We start from the raw sequence: 5,547 nt of genomic DNA on the forward strand, positions 1-5,547 counted from the left end.
AGGTGAGGAATAGGGAGAGAGAAGAGTTGAACATGTGGCTACAGGGATGGTGCAGGAGGGAGGGTTTCAGATTCCTGGATAATTGGCACTCATTCTGGGGTAGGTGGGACCCCTGAAACAGAAGGGTACCAATATCCTGGGAGGGATGTTTGCTAATGCTACTCAGGAGGGTTTTAACTAATTCAGCGGGGGATGGGAACCCAAATTGTAGTTCCAATGTCTAGGAGGTTGAGAGTACTGAGGTCAGAAATATGGCTTCAAGTTTGCAAGAGTGCACTGGCAAGTAGGAAGGTGGTTTGAAGTGTGTCTACTTCAACGCCAAGAACATCCGGAATAAGGTGGGTGAACCTGCAGCATGGGGTGGTACCTGGGATTTCAATGTTGTGCCCATTTCGGAGACATGGATAGAGCAGGGACAGGAATGGTTGTTGCAGGTTCCAGGGTTTAGATGTTTCTGTAAGAACAGAAAAGAGGGATAGGTGTGGCATTGTTAGTCAAGATCAGTGTTACGGTTGCAGAAAAGACATTTGAGGTAGTATGGGCTGAGGTTAGAAACAGGAAAGGAGAGGTCACCCTGTGGGGAATTTTCTATAGGCCTCCGAATAGTTCCTGAGGTGTAGAGGAAAGGATAGCAAAGATAATTCTGGATAGGAGTGAGAGTAACAGGGTAGTTTTTGTTGGAGACTTTAACTTTCCAAATATTGACTGGGAATACTATAGTTCAAGCAGTTTTTGTCCAATGTGTGCAGGAGGGCTTCCTGACACAGTATGTAGATAGGCCAACAAGGGACGGGGCCACATTGGATTTGGTACTGGGGAATGAACCCAGCTAACTGTTACATCTGGAGCTAGGTGAGCACTTTGGTGATCGGTTATGTTTACATTAGTGATGGAAAGGGATAGGTATATAGCGCAGGGCAAGAGTTATAGCTAGGGGAAAGGCAATTATAATGCAATTAGGTAAGATTTAGGATGCATAGGATGGGGAAGGAAACTGCAGGGAATGGGCACAATTGAACTGCGGAGCTTATTGAAGGAACAGCTACTGTGTGTCCTTGATAAGTATGTACCTGTCAGGCAGGGAGGAAGTTATCGAGCGCAGGAGCCATGGTTTACTAAAGAAATTGTATCTCTTGTCAAGAGGAAGGAGAAGGCTTATGTTAGGATGAGATGTGAAGGCTCAGTTAGGGCGCTTGAGAGTTACAAGTTAGCCAGGGAAGACCTAAAGAGAGAGCTAAGAAGAGCCAGGAGGGGACATGAGACGTCGTTGGCGGATAGGATCAAGCAAAACCCTAAAGCTTTCTATAGATGTATCAGGAATAAAAGAATGACTAGAGTAAGAATAGGGCCAGTCAAGGACAGTAGGGGAAGTTATATCTGGAGTCCAAGAGATAGGGGAAGCACTAAATGAATTTTTTTTTGTCAGTATTCTCTCTAGAAAAAGACAATGTTGTCGAGGAGAATACTGAGAAACAGGCTACTAGACTGGGTGGGATTGAGGTTCCCAAGGAGGAGGTGTTAGCAATTCTGGAAAGTGTAAAAATAGATAAGTCCCTTGGGCTGGATGGGATTTAACTGAGGATTCTCTGGGAAGCCAGGGAGGAGATTGCAGAGCCTTTGGCTTTGATCTTTAAATCGTCATTGTCTCCAGGAACAGTACCAGAAGACTTGAGGATAGCTAATGTCTCCTTGTTCAAGAAGGGGAGTAGAGACAAGGTCGCAGTTGAAGTCATCTCTATGAGTACTGAACTTGGCTATCAGTCTCTGCATGGCCACTCTGCGTTATTGCACATGCCAAAGTCCACCTTGGAGGATGGTCACCTGAAGATCAGAGGCTGAAGGTCCCTGATGGCTGAAGTGTTCCCAGACTTGGAAGGAACATCCCTTTCTGGTGACTGTTGTCATAGCATTTGCTTGGTCTCGCCATTATACCATACCCATGGCATGGGTTCATATCACACTACAGGTGACCCACTGTACTACACACTCTCTCAAACACACACACACTTACTTACTCACATACTCACATAGACCCTCTCTCATACACACACACTCTCTCACACACACACATACACCCCCCACACTCACACCCAAACACACACCCTCTGACAGGCTTATGCTCCATCACACTCACACACACACTTTACCAAGCATGCACACATGCAAATACACACTCTCGTGTGCACTCACACATTCTCTCTCTCTCTCTCTCTCTCTCTCTCATGCACGCACACATACATATAAGTCTATAGAGTGAATTTGCATTTGCAGAATCATACTTGCAGATAAATTCTATTTTGTTCAAAAAGCACACAACCTGCAGGCAGACAATCCGTGTAATATTTTATAAACTCCAACTTTGAAATAGAACCAGTCTAACTCAGATTGGGATACAGACAGACCCTAACCTCACACCTTTGATGCATTGTCTGAGCTGTCACCATTTTTATATAAAACCTGAAGTTACCTCGAGAATGGGACTGAAAAGAAAGTTCTGGGATTTACATATTAATGAACTGAAACCTGCAACCCATTCTAAAAGATGAAAGACTAAAGAGCAGACTAGGTTTGTTCAATATATTGTTTCAGTTGCATGACACTAATCTTTTGCTCTAAATTCTGTGTCTTATAATCCTGTTCCATTACCACCTGATGAAGGAGCAGTGCTCCGAAGGCTAGTGCTTCCAAATAAACCTGTTGGACTATAACCTGGTGTTGAGCGATTTTCAACATCAGATGAAACATGGTTCTAGTTTGTTTCCCTTTACTACAACCTCAAGTGACATTGAAACATCAGAGCTGTGAATCCAAGTCGAGGCTATCTAAAGAACATCACTGGCTGTAAAACACTATTGGAGATCCTGAGTCATGAAAAGCACTACACAAATGCAAATCGTTCATTGTTTTACTTCTGGTCAGAGAGTTTAACTTATCCTGGTAGGGGTGGGCTCTTCAAACTAGAAATAAACCATAGAGTCATAGAGATGTACTGCATGGAAACAGGCCCTTCAGTTCAACTCGTCCATGCCGATCAGATATCTTCAACTAATCTAGTCCCATTTGCCAGCATTTGGCCCATGTCCCTCTGAACCCTTCCTGTTCAGATATCCATCCAGATGCCTTTTAAATGTTGTAATCATATCAGCCTTCACTTCCCCTGGCAACTCGTTCCATACACACACCACCCTCTGCATGAAAAAGTTGCCCTGTGGATCCCTTTTAAATCATTTCCCTCTTACCTTAAACCTATGCCCTCTGGTTCTGCAATCTCCCACCCCAGGGAAACAACCCTGTCTATTTATCCGATCTATGCCCCCTCATGATTTCGTAAACCTCTATAAGATCACCCCTCAGCCTCTGACACTCCAGGGAATATAGCCCCAGCCTATTCAGCCTCTCTCTATAGCTCAAACCATCTGAGAAATTACCTTATTGGAGAGATGTAAAAGAGGCCCTTTAGAGGTACATGGGAAAGACTGTCAAAGTGGTATAAGATGTAGGCAGGCCATTAGGCCCATTGTGCCTATTCTTGTTCCTAATCGTTTGCTGGGGAAATAGTTCAGTTGAAAGCTTTTGTGGAGAATTTGATGAGGAACCCTTTAGAAATCTAATTAGGCCATGTCCCTCTGCTTACCACAGGCCACATAGGCTACCAGTTATCTTAAAGAAGGCAAGGCGATAGCTCAGGACAGACCTCTCTCTTCTGACTCTACGCTGAGTGCTGTTAACTTACGGCTTGGGTCCAGTCTGTCTTTGGGTTTCCATTGTTTTAGGTGTCAGTTGTGGCTCTGTGAACGGCATATCTATCTTTGAACCAAAAACTCATGTGCTCCTGACTTTCAGGCACATAGCAGGCTGACACATCTCTTCCAGTCCTGAGGAAATTGTACTAGCAGACAGGACCTTCTTTAGCTGTGAAGTTAACCTGTCTACTCTTTGAGGTCTGAAGTCACACTATGTCTCAGGGAGGATTTCCCCATTGCACTGAAAGTAGGCGATTCAGGACAATGCATGTCAGGCCTTTCTGTGCTTTGACAACTGAGAAATAATTTTAACAGTCTGACTTATCTCCCTCCTGCAGGTGGTTACGGGTTTTGTATTCTTTAAGTCAGAAGTAGGTCTTTCTCCTCCCAAATCCATAGAAGGACAAATGATTTAATTCTTGGTATGAACTAAGCTTTATGGACATCGGCTGGAATACCATCAGGGTGACAGGTTTAATTATTTTCTTGGAGGAATGAGAGAGATGAAGATTTTAAGATGGGCAGTCAGCATTGCTTAGGGGAGTGTGAGAAAGGAACCGTGAGGGATGCAGTTAGAGTCAAAACCAGGTTCTTTGAAACATTACTTCCTCACTGCTCATTTAAGTAGTCTAAAAGTAAGGCCAAGGTGTGGTAGGACAGCCCAGCTATGTGGAAGGCCCACTCTGTGCCTTCCACATGGGGAGCTGTGAATGCTTTATATGGCCTCGATGATCATTTGTGTGGGAACCATCTCTTGCTGCAAAATCCTGAGCTCTGCATTTTCGAACTTGAATGATGGCTGGAGTCACTGTGGGGCATCTTTGGGAAACTGAGAACTATGTAGATAGTGCATTTATCAGGGTGGTCACACAATAGACTAAGAGCAGAGAGGTGACCAGAAAGATCATGCAGGTGTGCAGAAGCCCCACATGTCTAACCCACTCACTGGCTGGATCCCATTTTGGAAATTGGAGAGGGTGAGATTCATGAGGGAGGCATATTACCACTGGACTGTTAATCAAGAGACCAGGTAATATTCAGGAGACCCAGGTTTGAATCCTGCCATGACAGATGGTGAAACTTAAATTCAATAAATTTCTGGAATTAAGAGTCTAATGATGACCACAAATCCATTGTCAATTGTTGGAAAACCCATCTGGTTCACTAATGTCCTTTAGGGAAGGAAACTGCCATCCTTACCTGGTCTGGCCTACATGTGACTCCAGACCCACAGCAATGGGATTGACTCCCTGGGCAATAAATGCTGGCCTAGCCAGTGATGCTCACATCCTGTGAATGAGTACATTGAAAAGTGATTGCAAATATAGCAAGAGACAAACATGTGGAACCGCAAATGGCTGTAGTGTACAATGGAGAGGAATACGAATGGATATTAGCAGTAGGTGATTCAATACTTAGGAGGAGAGACAGATATTTCTGTCAGTATAGACATGACTCCAGGATGGTATACTGCCTCCCTGGTGTCAGGATCAAAGACATCACAGAATGGCTGCAGGACATACTTTCTAGGGAGGATGAAGAATCAGCGGATGTTCTCCACATTGGCACCAGCAACACAGAGAAGAAGAGGGATGAGCTCCTGAAAATAAAATTTAGGGAGTTAGGTGAGACTGAAAAGCAGAACCTCTGAAGGTAATAATCAAAGGTTAGCTCCCAGGATCATGAAGTGAATGATGACACTCGAAGAAGTCAAAGGATATGATTTAATCGCCTGTATGGAGATGTAGCTACAGGGTGACCAAGACTGGGTAATAAATATTAAATAATATTCGACTATTAAGAG

The sequence above is a fragment of the Chiloscyllium plagiosum genome, unplaced genomic scaffold (assembly GCF_037043375.1).
Source record: "Chiloscyllium plagiosum isolate Xiang-an unplaced genomic scaffold, Cpla_swu_hap1 HiC_scaffold_8, whole genome shotgun sequence".
In the NCBI taxonomy this organism is placed as follows: domain Eukaryota; kingdom Metazoa; phylum Chordata; class Chondrichthyes; order Orectolobiformes; family Hemiscylliidae; genus Chiloscyllium; species Chiloscyllium plagiosum.